The 19,352-nt window shown below is 42.8% G+C and overlaps 1 long non-coding RNA gene across 2 annotated transcripts in view; it reads left to right on the plus strand.

Annotated features, from left to right (window-relative positions):
• Positions 1–14,986: 14,986 nt before the first annotated feature.
• LOC109297249 overlaps positions 14,987–19,352 on the plus strand; it is a 127,806-nt gene continuing 123,440 nt past the window's right edge. The window contains exons 1-3 of one of the 2 annotated variants that reach the window (XR_002097260.1): positions 14,987–15,094; positions 16,247–16,327; positions 16,444–16,547. This is a non-coding gene — a long non-coding RNA (uncharacterized LOC109297249). The remainder of the gene's footprint in view (positions 15,095–16,246; positions 16,328–16,443; positions 16,548–19,352) is intronic. The other variant, XR_002097259.1, reaches the window with a different exon arrangement.

The raw sequence follows: 19,352 nt of genomic DNA on the forward strand, positions 1-19,352 counted from the left end.
TACCATCAGCAACAGCACCATCAGCACCTAAGCTTTCAAGGGACATCCATCTGCCTCTGTGTACACATGCACAGTGCTCAGGCATGAGTCCAGTATGGAGGAAAAAGCAAGGAAGTACCCCTGCATCACTCAGTCTGGTTCACAGTCCATCAATATATTTAAACCATGACATCTTGTGGTGATGACTCCTAAGTCATATACCAGGTTTGGGGATGGAAAGGAGTTGTGGCTATGCTAGAGATGCCTGGGCAGTTGATATTTTTGTTTGGCACAGGATCAGAAGACTCCATGGTTCCCTGTCTATATTTCATTATATTAGGTCTTGATTTTGGAGGAGGGGAAAGCAAGTGATATTTTCCCAAGCTTGGCCCACATGTTAAAGTTAATGGCTTTAACAATATTTTCATTGGTTAGAATCATAGGAATGAAAATGACGTTTAGGCTAGGGACAGACGTTACATATAAACCGGTTTAAGTGATCAGAAACTGGTTTAAACCTGTAACAGAAGAGAAGTTCAGTGCACATAAACCAGGTTCAAGACGGCCAAAACTGGCTTGAGATAAACCTGGTTGAATGAACTATCAGACTTGACTGATTGAGTTCAAACCAGTTTATGCAATGTCTGTCCCAGACCCCTTCCTGCTTTAAGTTAAATTAGATTCCCCCAGCATCCTGGCATGCTGTCTGGGCTGGGATCTGTGCTCCAGTGGAGCAGGGCTGGCCCCGCCCTTCTGCTCCCTAGCAGAGCAGGGACAGTCAGGGACAGGCACGGGTGGAGGTCTGGCCAGATGCTGACCCCTCTCTCCCCTGACCCACCAGCACTTATCTGCATTTCTCCACTGACTGCTCCAGCAGTGGGGGCATGGCCAGCCCCAGCACTGGCCTGGACTGAACTGGCTAGGGAGGGGTTTAATCCCTCCTCCCTGTCCCACCGGCAGGGACCCAAGCCAGGGTCTGCCAGGTACTCCCCCCCTCATTGCTGCAGTGGCAGGGCCCCTGAGGCAGAGGGAGAAGAGAATGGGGTTACTTCCTCCTTTACTGCCACTGCCCCCCCCCCGGGGACCACAGCTGAATTTGCCTTCCCCAACTGCCTCTGCTGCTCACTCCTGCTAGGGGCAAGCAGTGGAATAAGCCCCTCCACTGGATGCCAGAGGGAGTGGGGAATAGCCCCACTCCCTGTCCCCCTGCCTAAGGGGCCCTCTGGCCACTCCCTGACCTCTGCCACTGGAGCAGCAGCCTGTCACAGGATCCAGGAAGTGTAAGCCTCTTCCCAGTGGGGGGCTGCACTGTGGGGTGGGCATTCCCCTTCCACGAAGGGGCTTGTGCTCCAGGAAAATCACGACAGGGGCTGCTGCCCCCATCACTCTCACTCCCTCTGCACTGTTCCAGTGGCCGGGAAGGGGTGGGGTCAGAGGCCAACTGACAGGGCCCCTAAGCAGAGAGTGGGGTTATTCCACCCTCTACCCCTGTCGCACCACAGCAGGTTCTGCCCACCCTGACTGCTATGACTGCTCGCTCTGTGTTCAAGCCAAGCAGCAGAATAAGCTCCCTTCTGCCCCCTCTCTTCAGCATCCAGTGGAGGGGGCTTATTTTGCCACTTGCGCCAAGCAGGGAGCAGTTATGGTGGGCAGACCCAGCTGTGGTACCCAGGGGGAAGTAGGGGTAGAGGGAGGAATAATCCCCCTCCCTGCCCCCTCTGCCTCAGGGGGCCATGCTGGCTGGTGTTTGGCTGTACTTGGCCCCACTGCTGCAGCAGAGGGGGAGTGCCTGATGGAACAAGGCTCGGGTCCCTGCTGGTGGGACAGGGAGGGGGTAATTAAACTCTCTCCCTGGTCAGTTCAGTCCAGGCTACTGCCTGGGTTGGGCACACCCACCCAGCACTGCTTCTCTGTAGCCGAGGACATGCTCTAGTGTCCTCTAGCTCCTGGCCTGAGCAACTGCAGGCATGTGCCTGCATTTCCTCAGTCCAGACAGAATGTCTGTGCCCTTGCAAATTGGTTCAACTTAGGCAGGTTAAATTAACCTGCAAAGATTGATTCAATTCAGGCTTCAGCTTTTTGAATGTCTGGCCCTAGCCTTAAGGTCATCTTGTCCAATTCTCTGTGGAAATGCAGGTTGTCTGAGTTAAACTGCAGTGAGTGGAATTAGCCAGTCTCAGGGTCTTGTTGCATGGTAATTTTAGGTGGCTCCTGGAGCTCTTAATACCTGTATTGTCTGCACATTAACACCTGAATCTAGTTTTAAGAACTCCTCAGGTGGCTCAAAGTTATGCCACTCCAGGACAGGATTACCTTTGATCTGTGTTACCCAGCTTGTATTACATTAAGATGTAGCCACTCTAGGCCCGCGGTTCTCAACTTTTTTTGTACCAGGATCTATTTTTAAACATGGATGGCCAGTCCTGATCCAGTGCCCCTTACTCATGAACCACTGCCCCTCACCTCTAGGCCCCAGCCCTCCAGTGTGTGGGGCAGGGGATGGGTGCATGGGGCAGGAAAGGTGTATGTGGTGTATGGGGTGCCCAAGCAGCCCCTCACAGGCCAGCCTGCAAGGGAAAAGCCAGTTTCCCACATTTTCTCCTTTAAAGAAGTGATAATCCATTTTTCAAAGTTTGTTTGTGACCCTTTCATATATTTGTGTGATCCACTTTTGGGTTGTGACCCACAGGTTGAGAAATGCTGCTTTAGGCAATACCTTAGCGCAGACAACCTACCTGCCCCCACTCCCTTGCTGGCCTAGATTGGGCTTGCTGCCCCCTTCCCTCCCCAGCACCTGAGGTCCCTGCTCACTGCCATCCCACTGCCTTCCCCCTCTCACTTGTGGCTGTCCACATTGTCAGTCCCAGGGGAGCAGACAACCTGCCCGACTGGCTGCTGCTGCCACCACCTGCCTGTATGGCTGGGACTATCTAGGTGGACTCAGCCCAGAAAAGAGCAGCAATCCAGCAGCAATGGCTAGGCAAGCAGGTTAACCCTTCCCTGCTTGCTCCCCTAGGACTGACAGTGTGGGCAGCCACAAGTAACTGAGGGGGGCAAGGAGGCAGGAGCCCCAGGGGTCGAGGGGGACCTGGCGAAGCCCTGGAGACAGGGGGGAAGCCTAGAATTTGGGGGTGGGGATTCACACCTGCTGGCCTGAAGTGTGACTGCTCCAAATTCAAGCTGGCATTAACACTGATCAATATTTGTGTGGCTTAAAGTGTAACAAGCGTAAAAAAGGTATAACAAGGCCCTCAGAGATTGTTTCAGGCTTCCTGTAAATCAGGCAGGCACCAATCATTGCAATGCATTGTATTGCATTCTTGTTTCAAGACTTAATGTTTTCCTTTACAACCAGAAGAGTTGCAACTTAATTTAAAACAAAAATGAACAAAAGTTGAGAATCTGAAGAGAACGATAGACTCAGAATATGCAAGGTTGCTACACTATTATAGCTTTAAGGCCTGACTGATTCTATGTGAGGTTAGGGTAGATCACACAGAAAAAGGATTTCAGCCCTCCTTCTGACACCCTGTTGCCAACCTTGGAAAATCCTACTGGGTTCTGAGGCAATTATTTTTAATAATTAAAATTGTGTGGGCTAAATTAAGTCCTCAGTCATATTACCACTCTTTGTCACCAGATATACTTATACCGCCTCACTGAAGACTAATAGGGTTTCAGAAATGTAACCTAGGGTACAGTTATAGTTTGAAGGTTTATGGTTGCATAGGTGTGACATTTATACACTGAGCACATCTGGAATGGAATCAGAGACACAGAAAACAATTTTATAAAGCCATTTTTCAGGTTAAACATACCAACACATGTATAATCATATGTCAAACTACTGATTTTAATAGCATGGGAAAAATCCCAGTCCTATACATCTGATACTGGCTATAAAGCAGTGTTATACATCACAACCTGCTCTTCTGATTTAACTATTGCGTTTCTGGACTTGTATTCCTCACACAGACAAGCCTCTCATTTTCAGTCAGTCAGAGTGGTGAAGTCGCTTGGAGTTGTGGAAGAAATACAGGTCACAGTGTGGAGTGCTGAAGGGACATTGCTTCCTCCCGTGAGAGAGAAGAGAGAGGAACAATCACATTTCCCAAAACACTTTCATGAGAAACAAAAGCTGGAGCTTTATTTTACAAACACACTTTAACAATCTAACACTGAATTATTCATACCAGTTTTGAAATACAAACTTTATAACCCTGAATTAATTGCCCTTGGTGGTGAGTGCATCTAGACTCATTGTAAATAATTTGCCAATTGAAACACAAACACATTCTGCACAAGGAAGATGTTAACACAAACAGTGTCATAGACTTAACAATATCCTAACCTCCTTCTCCTTAACTACTTTGGACCAAATTCTACTCTTGACAACAGTGAAGTAACTGGATTAACGTGGATGCAACAGGGCAGTGTTTTTTCAGGTGTTCTTATTTTGTTTGGGAGATAATTGATTCTCTTAGTCCATGGACTTAATCAGATTTCCATTCAGCCCTTCTAATCAAAATTTTCTGGCCTCTTTTTCCTTACTTTGGAAGGGCTTAAAATGAGATAATTCTCCATTTAAGCTCTGTAACCCAGGCAACTACAAGAAGTCCATGAGAAGGGACAATTTCTTGATATATATTCCCTAAACCATCTTTACCCTGTGAAGCAATACAGTGTAACAACTTTTGGCTTATAAGATGTTAACTAAAATAATATTTATTTGGGCCTTTCTGCAGAGAGGATGGAGGAACCCTAGAAAACAGACCCAAAGGGGCAAGCCTTGCTCTATACACTTATGGTACAATAACTACTACTATCTTTTTCCACTACAGGATTCTCTGGAGTGGGTTATTCATTGAGTTCATAGTAGCAGTAAGTAGAGAAGTTTCAATATGATGCATAAATCTATAGTACAGTTGATCCCAAATATATTGCATATTGCAAAAATATATTGACTCCTGATGTTTTGATGATTTTATTTCCATATGATCTCTGTGGCACACTGTGAACACTGTTGTTTGCTAATTAATCAACTTGTTCTTTATAAGAAAAATACAAGAACATTAGTTTTTGATTAAAATAATTTTGAGGACTATTTCTTTTATTAGGCTGTTAAGAAGTCAATGAAAACTGAAATTCTGTCTACCAGTGGAAGCTAATTTATGACTTTTAGTTAATAGGCTGAATCCTGAGCTGCGCTGAGCTCTGTCTTAGTACTTCTGATGCAGGTAGTGTAAGGAGGAATGTAACAAAATCATTTATAAATTTCCCTAATCCAGGAACCAAAATGATTTCCATGCATATTTTAAAGTCTGCTGGTATCAACATTCCCATTAGGACCAAGTGGTCACAGCACTGTTCACTCTAGTTCTATCCCTATTGTGGAGGGAAGGGGGTGAGTGCCATAGAGCCAGTTATGCCAACTTTATGCCACCAAAGTATTTATCTACATCAGAAGAATCCTCAGCTCTCCCTTCAGTTCAGCCTTCTCAATGACTTGTGTGGCCAGAACAGATATCTATTTTAGGCAAGAATGTTTTTTGTGATGGTTTGGTGTTTAATACTCAGCTACTGATAGCAAATTCTGTGTTGAAAAGGCATTCTTACTGTCTTTCAGGCTAGGGACAGAAGTTACACATAAACTGGTTTAAGTAATCAGAAACTGGTTTAAACCTGTAACAGAAGAGAAGTTCAGTGCACATAAACCAGTTTCAAAATGGCTGAAATTGGTTTAAGATAAACCTAGTTGAATGTAGTATCAGACTTAACTGATTTGGGTCAAACCGGTTTATGAAATTTCTGTTCCAGACCCCTTCCTGGTTCAAGCTAAATCACAGTCCCCCAGCATCCCAGCATGCTTTCCAGCCCTGGGCTGGTCTGGTCTGGTCTGTCTGGCTTCAGAAGGGAAGGGTTGGGGCACAGGGACCAGAGGGTGGCAGGGAAGCAGGGACTGCCCCCACCCCTCGGCAAAATCCCAACTGGGGTCTGGGGCTAGGGAGGGGGGATTAAACTTCCCTTCCCCCAAGTGCAGAGGAGCCCTGCCCTGCCAAAAACTTATTGCTGGCTGCAACTGTGGACTACAAATCCCAGAGGCACCTGGAAGCAGAAAGAGGAAATGAGCAACCCTGTACAGTCCTTCTGCTGTGAGTCTGGACTGCAAATCTCAAAGACCTTTGGGGCAGAAAGAAGAAGAAGTGAGCACACAGCCCATGTTGGCTACCTGCCAGGGAGCTATGCTTTAGCACTCCTTGGCTTCTGGCCTGAGCCACTGCAGGCATGTGGCTGCATTTCCTGAATCACAAATGAATGTCTGGCCAGTTATTTCTCAGTTTAATCTCTGCAGTTTAAACTAACCTGGAAAGACTGAATGAAGTCAGCCTCAGACTTTTTAACTGTCTGTACTTAGCCTCACAGATCCACAATTTTAGCCTTAATCTTTGGACAACAATACTGCTTTTGAGAAAACCTTTGGAAAATGTTCACAAAGTATTTGGCACATGTCTTCACAGGAAGATGGTAGGGCTGCTGCCTGATATCCTGAATGTACATTTTCCTTTTTCCCACAGTCAACATCTTTTAGAATTTTAAAATGATGTGTTTTAAATCATATCTTTATGTGTTTTAAATCAGGGATGACCATTTCCCTGAGTCTGATATGCAGTAGCTGAGAGTATTTGGCTAGCCTGTGGCTTACAACACTCTTTTCTTGTTATCTACTTCTGTATGGCAGGAAAGAATTTGAATTATCTCTCTTAATCAACCTTGATCAAGGCTTGCTTTAGTAACAATTACCCAGAGATTTGGAGGTTTACTTTAGTTTAAGTAAAGATTAAAAAATGAAGGAGGGGTTATTTAAAAGATTTTTCATTCTGCACCTGATAATGTCCAAGGTAATGTTTGCACTGATTTCAGGGGGAGCAGATTTAGGCCAATTGGCAATCCAATCGATATGCTTATACAGTATGAGGCATTTTGCAAGATTGCTTTGTTTAAACCCCTTATCAGGCCTAAGTTTTATTCTTCCCTATTTGTTTAGGAGCAGGGGTTAGACATTTTGCATTTGTTATTTATGGGCTCCCAAGTAAATAAGCATACCGAAGACAAATGTAGTGATTTATGTCAAATGCTGCCAGAATGAAAGACGCATATGAAATGTTTCAGGTACATAATCTATAAGGAGCTGTCAAGGAGCATCTGATTCTACATATCTTTTCAACCAACACAGTGATTCAAATGTAAATTCCTTTACTCAGACACATTATATAGAACTGTCATTCCAAAAGTACTATCGTGCCCATGAAGCTGTGGTTTTCAACTTTTTCAGACTCAGGGCACCCCCCTACAACTTTTTTGAATTTGATGGCACCCCATTTGAGAACCACGGTTGTGCTGTCTCAGCTTACCTCAGCGTGGTGTTGCTGTTGTGGTGCCTCTGCCATCAGGTGAAAATGCCCCACATTTCAGTCACAGTCAGACTGGAAAGGCCTGTCACACACCTTCCTCCATTATGGTTGTCTAAAAAGCCTAAAGCAGGCAGGAGTGTCTGCTCTTGCCACAGCCTTTCCCAATCTGACCCTGCATGATGTCTTCCAGAAACAGAGAGTGAAGGTGGAACACATGATAGGGTCCTACAGCACCCCCATTTGAGAACCACTACCATAAATTGATGCATGGCTTATGTTAATGTGTATATGGATCTTTGTGATATGTAATACGGTTAATTTTTTGGTAATTACATTTTTCTTAATTACACATATGGACCCCACACCATACTATCGCAGCATCCCACCATCTACAATGTATTTATCCTTATGCTATCATTGTTCCACATCTTGAAGATGCAGAGAAGTCACACAGAAAGCTTGCAGAACAGAAGGAAATTGAATCTCGATATTTCATGTTCCAGGTTATTCCCTTAATCATTGTTAAGCAAGTAATTTCCAGATACTCCTATAAATTAAGGATCTTGATTTCACTTCTTTCACGACTGTGGGCCTAATGCTGCTAGAAGCCGAGTGTCTTTGCTCCCCTTTGTAGGCAATAGAGATCTCGGATGCTCAGCATCTGCCAAACAGCATGGAATTTGCTGACACAAAATATCTTTTGCTTTGCTGACATGCCATATCATAGGTGGCAGGTGACAAGACATAGTTGAACGGCTAGCGTGTGAAATGGTTTTACGTTCATTCACAGAGTTATGACACACATGCCATAAGATGCTTAGACCTCTCCTTAAGAAATAAGGGAAATATTATCAGTGAAAAAAACCTACTTGATCCACAAATTATTTAGGGGAAGTTTTGTATTTAAGAGGAAATAAAAGCCCTTATAGTATAAAACCAGTCGCACTGTGACAACCAACTGGAAACTGCTAATGTTAGAACAGTGATTCTCAACTAGGGTGCTGTGAGAGCATTCCAGGTAAGCCGCTGGGTGTCATGCATTACTAGCACCGTTAGGTGTGCAAACACCTACATAATATTAGTCACAAGACAAAACCAGAGATTTCAAATAGAAATCTCTAGTGTCCAAAACATGTTGACTTGTGATCATTTTGCAACAGAATTGCTCTGTCATTTGTCCATAGTAAAAAAAAAAATGAGTGAAAGCTAAAAGCTGGCATTTTTTGAGAGGTGCCTTAGATCTAAAAATGTTAAGAACCACTGTGTTAGAAGTAGCCCCGCCAGACATGGTTTAGTAGTCAGAGTACCACTTGGCTACCTAAAGTAGGTGATAAATCCAGTTTATCAGATGGCTCTGCAATTATCAAAGACATCACATGACATATATGTGCGAAAAATATACTTTCATTTTTGTGTATCTCTTGAAGATATTTCTAAGGTGCTTATTATTGCAGCACCTGAAGGCTAGTGTATTATATTATCTGGTTACTCACAGTCCTGCAAATATTTGAAGTGACTAATTAATTCTGGATGTGCAACTTGTAACTGATTCCATGATCTAAAAATCAGGCCGCTTTAAGGTTTCTCAGAAGTCAAGCACTGAGAATCACTTAGAGAATTTGAGGCAATGTACACTGGGCAGGTTTTGTGGATCCTATTTACAAATAAAGGTTTTATTTTTCAAATAATATAGCAACTATCCTGTTGCACATTGGCTGCTACAGAAATGGCTAGGAAGCTCATGCTGAATCTGACAGTGAGAACATGATGAAAAATCAGGCACAGGTTTAATTATAGGTTAAATACTGGTCATTTTTCACCTGAATCTGTCCAAAATCAGATCTGCCAAAGCAAACAGAAGCACATGGTGGAAGTTCTACTGTCTTTAAAGAATAGGAAGATATACCCTTCTCTGAGTTATGCACAAAGGGCAGAATAAAGACCTAAGAATAAATCCCAGCGCTATATATTTAAGTTGTTGTACGTTATAATTGTAAGCTTCATTGCAACGTTATGAAAGAGCACTACAGCCAAGTTATTTTCAATATAAAAATTTAAATCTTTTCTCTCTCCGTTTTTTGGTGCATAAACAAAGCAATTTCTTAAAACAAGATACTCATAATTAAGGCTTTTTATATCCTGCGCTTGCGTTATATATGGCCTTCCTCATGTCTGGATGAATATGGCATTACAGAGGAAGCCATCAAACTCATGTATAATCATACTGTATTATTTTATTTTTGCCTTTGCTGACCACTGGAACCAGTATGCATCAAAACCTCTGGCAAAAGACACAAGGAAGATGAACATAACAGAAACAGAAACAATAAAACTGTTGTTTTTTTCCTTCTGCAGCCAAGTGGCAATACAATTCATCCAGAAGGGGGAGCTATCAGCCTGCATGCCGCAGAATCTAGCAGACAGCCTGTTATCTTGTCTACTGCTTGAAATTTGTCTGACAGGGAAATTTCAACACAAACCATGCGATTCAGTGCTGGAGCACGCTGGACCTCATCTGCTTAAAAGATGCACAGATATAGTCATCACACTTCATAATTTAATAAACTGCTAAAAAATTACACACATTTTCATTTTAGCAACTTAGGTCCCACAACTAAACTCACGATGCTACAAAGACATTTAAATTTTCCACTAATATGTCATGAGCACTGCACCCATTGCAAATTAATGAGTCTCTGAATAGCACTGTGCATTTGTCATTTGAATTTATGCTAATGCAGTGAGGTCTCCTGATGATGTTGATAGTCCACAGCAGCTGCTCAAACTATAGAATATACATGCATGATCCTCCACTTTTTATTCTTCGTTCCTTGGATTTTTCTGGCTTGTCATTTGGGCTGCAGTCCTGCAGCTGGTTATTGATAGGGCTGCTAATTATCTTTGACTTTACACTACAGGCTTGACCCCCAACACTGAGCAGAAGTAATGGATCAGTGTTGAGAGAATTATGTACATCACACAGTGACAACCTCAGACCAGGAGGTCAGAAGAAGTTCATTGAGAACCAATGGTATTTACAAAGAATGTTGGCATGGTAACAGATAACATATTTTTTTCCCCCAAATAAATTATACCAAGTGTAATTTATACCCATAAGTCAGTCTGAGGCCGTGACTACACTCACATGAATTATATATCATAACCACAGTAAACGCCATTTGTTTCTTCTGTATGCAAAAACAGTGGGGTTCTATCATTTACCCTCTTCACACAGAAGAATGGAGATTTCAACAGCCAGTGCATCCTAATGGATGTCAGATCTTGGCCAAGGGCTAGCACTCTCCATTCTTAGTTCAAGCAACCTCCTCTACATTTTTAGTTCAAACAGTGCCGTTGGGGAATGAAGAATAGTGTCAAAACCGAGGGCACATGGGGGCCAATTAAGGAAATAAAGAAGAAAGTGGTAAGGCAATTGGTAGTACAAGTTTCAAAACTTGTTGGTTTATTAGTGAGCCAGAATATATTCAGAATTTGGAATATTCCAAAGCAAACTACAGTCTACGCCATCTTTAGCTCTAAACATGACAATTATAGTGCCACTAATATATCCAGGAAACAATTATTTGAACTGCTTAATCATTTTCAAATGACTCAGAAAAATTAAGCAGGGAGCTGAAATGAAGAGCACAGAACTGAAGATTCAGCTTATTAAAAAGCATTCCATTTTACACAGGCCTCTAATTTCCACAAAGCTAGAAAGGTTTAGTAGTTTAATTGTGGAATATCTGAGAGCAGCAACACTACCGCAGCAAGTACAGTATGGCCTTTTGTTTGCACTAGGTTCTTTTATTGAGAACGAAGCTGTGTCACATAAGGGAACTTGAGTGAATTTTTTGATAAATGTCTAAATTAGACAGACGAATGCATCCTACTGTCTCTTAAATACTATCAGGGAAGGTTTAGAAAAAAAAATCGACCAGTTAATCTCAAACATTACAGAGAAGCTCTTGAACTGAACAATGGAATACACAAAAGGGAAAAGATAGCAGACTGACTCCACTGTCTTGAAGCTGCTCTAGGCAGAACTCTCAAGAGAGCTACTTAATATATATATCTATATATTCTAGCACCATTCTAAGGGTTAAAGGGCCACTTCAGAGGAACAGGCTTCACTAAGCAGCAGCAAATAGCTACTTTACTATAGCACTGCAGTTTTCCCATCAAGGAGGGTAAAGACATTTTCACTGTTCTTGAAAAAACTTTGAAATGTAAACTTGTTCGATTGATGGCTCCTTCTGGTCCTGGCAGCCTTTTTGATAGCTGGTGCTCTTTCTGGAATACTTGTTAAAGATGTCTCTGTAGCAGAGATGTTGTTTTTATGTGTTTTTTTTTTTTAAAGTCAGTGCATGTGAGAGTGGAGATGGGCTCTCGTCTTGTATGCAGCAGACTGACAGGGGAACACCTACTTCTGCTGCCCTTGTTCATTGTAATATTTTACATGATTAGTCTCTCTGAAAGCTGTTTTTCAGCCTAAACCTTCAATTCTCTTTGAATTTAGCCACTCCCACAGTGATTTCTGCTTAGAAATATGAGCCCTGGCATTACTGCAAGCTGCTGCAACATGCTGTGCATGTCAAGGTCAGAGGCAGGAATAGGCACCTGCCTCAAATAATGCAAGAGATAACTACAGCTGTTAACCACTTCTTATAATGAGGACTGACTACAATGAATAGGGAACTGGCATGAATTCAGACCCAAGTCTGAAAAGTTAATGTATCAGGTTCTTCCCTTTGCTGGTAGTGATAGGAGCCTAACTGATGACCTTTAGAAGCAAATAAACCCATCATTCCGGTTCAGTGACTGCAGTTCTATTTACGGCAGTACAACTATGAAAATGACTTACATATAGCAGCTTCATTCTCATAAGGCTCTTAGGTTTGGAAACATTTTATTTTGCTCATGTAAACTCTCTCCCTAAGATTGTCACAGACAGTTTTCTTATCTCTTACAGCTCTTCCTTCTGGCTCATTTTAATCCCCTCACTGAGGTATAATTTTAGTAGTGATCCCACCAATTGGAACAGTAAATGGTGTCACTAACATGGGAGCTTTTCTCAGAGTAACATCTTGATGCCAGCAATTTTCCACAGACCTGGAGGTTCTGATTCTGCTCCCAAGGAAGACTGGAGAATCTGGTGTATGCAGTGCTGTAGCAATGAAGTTTGGTGCCTGGGGCAAAGCCCGCAGGGGCAGCCTGCCCTTGCCCCATGCACAGATCGGGGGAGCACATGCTCCCTCATGGTTGCTCAGGAGTGCATGCAGCAGCAGGAGCTGCCCTTCCTCCATCCCCGTGCCCCCCAAATGAGCCACTCATGGCTCCGTCCTGGGCCCTGCCCCAGCTGGGCAGAGGCTGTTGGTGCCTCTTCATTTCGGCGCCCTGCTATGCCCCCACTTGGTGTATACATGTGACAAACAATATTGTCGTTAATAGAAACATCTGGTCCTTGGATACTGTCTCAATGGTTTACAGTGGGGTAGAAGGTCCACTCCTCCATACTCCTGCCTTCATGTCTATGTCGAAGGTCCTGGTGACCTCTCACGCATACACCATGATCCAGAAGGATGGACAGTTGCCTACTACTAATCAGTTACAATCCAAGACAACTAATTTATTTTTCCTGGCACTTGACAAAGCTATTAAGTAGCTATTGATCTTTATTAAGAGATTATTCTTCTGTGCTGTCGTGGGAATATCAATTACAATACAATAGTTACCACAGCACAATGTAAGAAAATATTATTTTTTTACCGTAAATTTTGTCAAACAAAATATTCTCTAGTCCACCCCATTCTTAGATCTTCAGAAGGATTTCAGAAAATGTCATAAATCAGGCACTAGAAAGTGAATAATTTAACATGCCACAACAATCCATGAGGTAATGGCAAATATATTGCTGGTGTGATAATTATGGTCTAAAGGTTGCTTAAAAAAAAACACAGCTAATCCTGATAATGTGCTGTGCTAGCCACAACTTTAGGTAAACTATATTATGCTCTGAAGTCTCTCTGGGCTCTAAGGAGATCTTCTTACTCCAAAATGATAAATAGAGTCAGCAGAACCTTACAACCTCTTTATATTAACGTGGTCACAGAAGTCGTGAAGGGGAGTAATATTAAGCACTTCCATGTTTCTCTCCATTTAAAAACCATTAATGAATCTTCATAAAATTCCTTAGAACTAGGTAGGTATTATGTTTCTAACAGGGCTCAGTGAAAATACTCAGACTCGAAAGTTTTCACTGAAACTATTGTGAAAAATGTCCTTTTTTCAACTAGCTCTACACTTTACAAATGTGGAAGCTTAACTGTAGAGAGTTTAAGATGAGTCAAAAGATGAGGACCTAAAAATGGAGGTTCTTAAGATCACTAGCCACTTCTGTAAGACAGAGATAGACCCTCAGCGGATGTAGGTCAGGCTAGCTCTATTGACATCAGTGACTGACAGACACCAGGTAAAGATGTGGCCTTCTGGCTAAGTGTGATTTCTTTAAGGCTATAAAAGAAGTCAGGTGTCAGACCTGGGATTCAAACTCAGGTGTACTTAGCTTCCAATTCTGTTTTCAGAACTAAACAAGGATTAAAAATAGCCTAAAATTGGAACTACATCTAGGGTCTCCAAATACTGCTAACAAAAAACGGTAAGCATTATGCTTCCTGAGTCTGTTAACCAAATCACTGTCACAATCATGGTTATATCCTTGCACAGAAACTGATTCCTAATGAACTATTGCAATTTTCTGGATATAGAAATAGCATTCAAATTAATTAATGTCATACAAAAACTTAAGAAGCTATCAAGGCAGAGCTAACCTTCTGAGCAAAGTCAAAGACAGTACTAAGCAGCTAAATTAAGGATATAAGTGGGATGGCAGAGTTTACAGAACCTACTGGAGGGGTTGACTCTGTGATCCTTGCTCATAGTGAATAGGAAATCACTTATACAAGTGGTTCGATCTTTTTGTGAACTTTTAAGTTCCCCAAATGAACTCCTGTCTTTGGAGGGCCACAAGATCATATATATCAGACAGAAACACTATGAAATTGGAAGTTGCAAGTGTCTCTTTTAATCCATGGAAGGGTACAGCAAGCATGCTTCACATGTGCTAAACAGCTGCCAATGAGGTATTCTCAGCACCACAATATGGCTATCTGTGCAACTGAAAATTTGGTTGGACTGGATTTGGTCCCTGACCCTATAGCTACTGTGGAATCTTCACCTGATCAATCAAGGTAGAAGTGGACCTGATCCAATGCTTCAGTTGTGAATATAACCCCTCCCACCCACCAGACCTATAGAGCTCAGGCACATCTCTGCTCTAAATTAAACATTTTCTCCAAAGCTATTTATTTGATTTTCTATATGCATCATGCCCAGATGCCATGGGTATGTTTGAAGGCAGCTCTTGCTTTTTTAACTCCATATGTGGAATGAATGTTTATTAACATATCATATTGGATGGGATTTTAACTCAAAGGGAAAAAATAACTTTTCCAGACACTCGTTTGAAACACAGATTTTGATTCAGTTAGCTTCTCAGAACTAGCAACTTAGCAAAATTCTGTTGTTTCAACAGACAGAGGCATCAAATGCAGCCTTTTCCTCCACCCAGTTCCATAGTGCTGACATTATCTGGTGAATGGTGTGTCGGATGAGCAACTCTGATTCAACTGCTATCCCTGTGGGTTTGTGCTTTTCCTTGCAAAATCATTGCCTTGCATAATTCCTATGTTCTGTTTAGAGGCTTGGAAATCTGGCTGCTTAGCAAAATTAAAAGGCCTTAATTTACCAGCCATCAATTCAGCAGTCTGTAGTCCGGGGCGGGCAATTATTTGGGCTGGAGGACCGCTTAAGGAGTTTTGGTGAACTGTTGAGGGCTGAGGGGGTGGGGGCCAGGGAGATGCCAGTTGATCCTGTCTAGTCCACTGGCCATTGCCGGGAGCCTGAGGAGGAAGGGCTGCAACCCACACTGCTCCACTCTGCCACAGCCAGGGCCAGGCTGGGCGAGGAAACAGCGCACAGACTCCTTAACCCCCCCAGATCCCTCCCCAGCCTGACTTCATGTTGGTGCTGCACAATCCTGGCACTGCAGTTGCTGGCAGCTAGGCCCACATGGGATGGGATTTGATGCGCTACAGAGTAGCCATCCTGCTTGCCTGTCCACAGCAATGAGCTGCTGCTGCTGCTATACCACAGTGGGAAAGTCAGAGATGGCTGCCCCAGGCTGAGCACCCCCCTGCTCATGAACTCACCTTCTAGTGGTGCTGCAGCAGCAGGAGCTCACTGCAGTGGGTAGGCAGGACAGCTACTTGGTGCATTGCATTGCACCTCATCCTGTGTAGGCCCAGTTGCCGGCAGCTGTGGTGATGTGGCTGCACAGTCCTGGCATCAAAAGGAAGCTAAGCAGGGGGAAAGGGAGGAGATGGATGTGGGGGCTAGAGGAGTTTGTGTGCTGTGTAGCTCAGCCCAGCTCGGCCCCAGCTGCGGCAGAGGGAAGCAGCATGGGGCAGAGCCCTCCCTTGTCAGACTCGCAATGGCAGCTGGTGGGCTGGATAGGATCAATTAGTGGGCTGGATATGGCCTGAGGTCAGTATTTTGGCCACCCCTGCTCTAGTCTATTTTGCTGTATATGTAAGTAGAGTTACCACGTTACCTCTTAGTGCATGTGTGTACCAAATGTAACATTTTGTGTAGCTGGTTTGAAGCAACAGATAAAATACCATGTTTGTGTTATGTAGTAGCTTACACTATATTAAGTAATTATTTATATAGGTTCAGATCCAGATGACCTTTTTTTAACTACAAGAGCCATATATTTTATGCTTTTTTCTTCCTAGCTATGCTCCAGGTCGCAGAGATTCTATGTTGCACAGACTCATGGTCAAACTGAAAAAAAAAATGTCACACCATACTTCATAGTAAGTTCTCTTGTCTCTTTCAGCTAACCAACATGAAAACCCCTTTGCTACAATCCTCTGAAATACTAACAAGTGTTCTGTGGTTTCTAACAGATACTTTTTTTTTTCCTTCATAGCTCCAGGGTTACCACCCTTGTAGGTTTGGAAAATCTTTGTTCACTTCATTATAAGACACTTTTGTATACCTTCTAAACTGGATTCTGGCAGCAAAGAGGAACAGGTATGTCATACACCAAATGCTTTTTTTCCTTGTCCCTAACATCCTAAGATATTGAACACTTTTAAGTTCCAATGGAGACTTCTTTTATCAGTGACCGATATTTTTCTCTAGTCTGTCATGTTCCTACAAACTCCTGACCTGTTATAATTTCCTCATCTGAAGTGTAGTTTTAGCTGCTATTCCTGTTGGGTATCAGGGAAATTAATATTTTGGTTGGAAAATCATTTTCAGAATTACCAAAATTAGTGCATCAAGGGATGCTGACTTAGTGCACAACTAAAGACTTTTAATGTTCTTAATTACGCGGAGAACTAAAAATCAAAGTTTAAAGCATAAAAGCCAAACCAATAAGATGTCATGGGATTTATTGAATACTTGCTTACACACCTTCCCTCCAACTGATCTGTGCAACCTCTTAAGTTCAAAAACAGAAAATGAAATTAAATGACATCCCAGAATAGTGAAAACAAAATTTATACATACTAAAACATGTTACAAAAATATGTATGAAATAAAATATGTAAAGGATGAAAAATAACCAAGTTTATCTTAAACATATATTAGGCACATATTCTTATTAAACAGTTATATCTCTGGGCTATTTTCAGAAACTGAAAATACTGTTTCTCTTTAAAGCTGGCCACTTCCTTTTTGACTATCTTCCCATTCTGAACATAAAACAGGTGCATCAGTGATATTTGGTTTGTTCACAGCAAAAGAAGTTCTGTCTTTAATACCTAGCATTACATGTATTTCTCTGTATCTCAGCCACCAGAGGTGATTCAAAGTTATTGAGTGTCATGGTAGTGACTAAGCCAAGTTAGACAAGAATTGGCTAGGGTTACAGCTGTGGCAGGACCTGTAAAGAAGCAGGTGATGCCTGTTTCGGGAAGCTGCCAATTATAGTATGTCCCTTGGATTTCTCATTTTCTAGCATTTAGGTTCTACTTTATTCTTCTTAGAAAAGGTGATTGGACTGATTGAGATTTCCAGATATAAACTGCCAAGTTTTTTAACATCACTTGCAACAATAAGAAAACAAATCTGCTTCATAGGTAGTGAAACCATGTATAAATATGTATTTGGCAAAGTTATAAGCAACATAAAATAGGGCCATATAATGGAAAGGATTAGTGTTAACTACAGGTTTTGCTATCTGCACCACCTCTATTAGAGTAGCACATTCCATACATATCAAACATATTACTCTTTATAGGTAGGTAATGTAAGGGGATACAACCACCTCCTTCCAACCCTGCCACCTAGAACTATATATAAAATGTCAACATACCTATACCTTACATAGTGCCTGAGAATACCAGATGAACCAGAGGTATCAAGCAAGGCAGAATAGTTTCTGATCAAAGAAAGGAAGGTCAGAGCTGACCATAGCCATATCCACTGTAGAAAAGAACTGGAAGTAGTCAAGTCTGAAAGGTAAATAACTAGATCACACCTGATAGAGAAAAACTGACCAACAAATTCTGACCAGGAGGAGGACCACAACTCAGGTGGTTAGAGCAAGCAGAACTGAAAGCCCATGAAACACATGCCATTCTTTTCAGCCGAAGCCAAAGCCTGGGACTCTGTCTTCATGGAAAAGTAGTCATCTTGCTTGCCCACAGTCACTCTCTCTTACTTGCTCTCATTCTGGTTCCAGAAATCTTGCTCTTTTTAGTGGCTTCGTGGAGCAACTTTCACAGGAGTGGTTGTAGGGTGGACTCCTACCTAGCTTTCCTCATTGCCTGGTGACTAGCACAGTGTTCTAGGAAATGAGAGATGTGGATCTGAATCCTGTTAGTGTGAGAAGAGCTTAGATCAGGTTTCTGACTTCCTGGACAAGTGAACTTACCATAAAGCTATTAGGCAAACCTTTACCAGCTGCGTTTTGTGTTAAGATGTAAGTAATCGGGTGCCTTAAGCACAGAGGGATTTTCTTCTGGAAGATTAAGTAGAATCAAACCCCAAATTCAGGATATAATTGCCTAAACAATATAGAAGTCTTTAGTTTCTGTGTGTTAGCCAAAGAACACTGAAAAGGCTGAACAACAGAGGACTGGTCACAATAGCTTAGTCTTGCTTCACTACCAAAGAAGCCCTCCTGTAGGGAACACCAACACTTGTGGTCCTTCTTTCTTGCTTTCAAAATTGCCACTGACAGGATGGTTTGCTCACAGCTCTGAAAGCTTCTTCCTGTGTTGTGAGCCTTTCTCCTCTTATTTTGTTTTCCCTCCAAGACAGTCTGATCCCTTTCCCACTGTAGTCCCACACTTTTCATGACTGTTTCCTGCCTTTCCACCCACACTGTTTCTCAGGCCTTTTTTCCTTCAGTAACACTCTGCCCGCCCTTCCCCCTCCCTCAGGTTGTTTTTTGTCTTCTCTCCCTCTCCCTGCAGCTTTATGTTGCTTATTGTTTTCCCTTCCCTTCCCTGACACATTGCTTACCTTTCTCCTCTCCCCTGGGGTTTGTTGTTTGTTTCCAGCTTCTTTGTTCCCTGCCTGCAGATGGCTGCCCATCCCCCACCCCTCTGTTTCCTTGCAGGGTTAATCCTATTTTTGCTGGAATGGCTGAAACCAGCTCTGAGCAGTTCACTCCTGGGGTTTCAGCCCCTCTGGACGGAAGCTTTGGTCTCTGGCTTCATGCCCCTCCCTCCATTGTAGTGGAGGAGTGTGCTGCTACTGTGGGGTCGCTTATAGGCTGCAGACATGTCCTCTGTGTTGCCCAGGTGAGTTCTGGTGAGGGGTCGAGTGTTCCCCCCAGGGCTCAAGGGCCTGAGGGCTCTCAGTGCCTGACGTGTATAGTTT

Source organism: Gavialis gangeticus, unplaced genomic scaffold, assembly GCF_001723915.1.
Source record: "Gavialis gangeticus isolate Ggan-Ray unplaced genomic scaffold, GavGan_comp1, whole genome shotgun sequence".
Classification (NCBI taxonomy): domain Eukaryota; kingdom Metazoa; phylum Chordata; order Crocodylia; family Gavialidae; genus Gavialis; species Gavialis gangeticus.